We start from the raw sequence: 1409 nt of genomic DNA, 5'->3' as shown, positions 1-1409 counted from the left end.
GTCTTCGGGCACAAGGTGCAAGGGAGGGTGTTCCATCTGAGGTGAGTCACAGTCGAAATCTTAATGATGGATGCTGCTCCACAGGCATGCACGTGTTCTAAGATGAATGCCGCGGTTCTTTGGGGTCTGTGCATCATCCTGTGTGCAAACTTTATAGACCACAACCACTTACATAAATAGGTAGGGGAATTCATGTGGAGGTCAGAGTGAAACCAGGTGTGAGGGGAAGCAACAGAAGGAGTCATGGCTGCCGAACTGTTTGAGTCCATCAGAAAGCTTGGCCTGGCATTAGAGTTGCAGGAGGCGTGGGGAACTCTGCTTTATATCACGTGGATGCTGCACACAGAGCTGTCTTCTTTGACCTATCCCATGGAGTACAGGACATTGTGGTAGCAGAAGGGATTTGCTTTCTCATCCCTTGGGTACAGAAACAAATTATCTTTGACTGTCACTCTCGACCACAGAATGAACCAGTCATTACTGGAAGTAAAGACGTGCAGAACGTCAACATCACGCTACACATCCTCTTCCTGCTGGTGGTCAGCCAGCTTCCTCGTATCTACACTAGCGTTGGCAAGGACTATGATGAGAGAGGATGCTGCCGTCTATCAGCACAGAGAATCTCAAGTCCTTGGCGGCTCGATTTGATGCTGGAGAATTGACTACCCACCTAGAACTGGTCTCTAGGCAGGTGCGCAATGACCTCACAGAGTGAGCGGCAACATTTGGGCTCATCCTGGATGACGTGTCCCTGACACATCTGACCCTTGGAAAGAAGGTCACAGAGGCAGTAGAAGGCAATCGGGTGGCTCAGCAGGAAGTGGAGAGAGCCAGATTTGTGGTGGAAAAGACTGAGCAGCAGAAGGAGGCAGACATCACCTCTGCTGAGGGTGACTCCAAGGCAGCTGAGCTGATTACCAAATCGCTGGCCACAGCAGGTGCTGGCCTGATTGAGCGGCGAAGGCTGGAAGCTGTTGAAGACATTGAATACCAGCTCTCCCGCTCTCTGAACATCTCCTACCTGCCAGCGAGGCAGTCCGTGCTCCTCCAGCTTCCGCAGCAGAGCCAACCCGGCCGCGGCCTCCATCATTCTGAATGATTGCCTTCCTTCTGCCCCTCCCCAGAAATCACTGTGAAATCTAATGATTGGCTTAAAGTGAAGGAAGTAAAAGTAAAATCACTTCAGATCTCTAAAACAAGCAAACAAACCAGAGTTAGGTAAAGCACAGACTGAGGAGTCTGCATGCTAACCTTTTGCAAAGAAGTAATAATAATAATAATAATAATAATAATATGGAATATACATGTTGTGATGGTTTATATGTGCTTGGCCCAGGGAGTGGTACTATTTGGAGGTGTGGCCTTGTTGGAGTAGGTGTGGCCTTGTTGGAGTAGGTGTGGCCTTGTTG

The 1409-nt window shown here is 49.3% G+C and overlaps 1 pseudogene; it reads left to right on the top strand.

Moving 5' to 3' along the window:
* The first annotated feature begins 243 nt into the window (after positions 1-243).
* LOC127692015 (prohibitin 1-like) lies at positions 244-1099 on the top strand (annotated as a pseudogene).
* Positions 1100-1409: the final 310 nt, after the last annotated feature.

The sequence above is a fragment of the Apodemus sylvaticus genome, chromosome 9, assembly GCF_947179515.1.
Source record: "Apodemus sylvaticus chromosome 9, mApoSyl1.1, whole genome shotgun sequence".
Classification (NCBI taxonomy): Eukaryota; Metazoa; Chordata; class Mammalia; order Rodentia; family Muridae; genus Apodemus; species Apodemus sylvaticus.
Note: the sequence above shows the minus strand (reverse complement) of the source record. Positions and strands in the feature narration are given on the sequence as shown.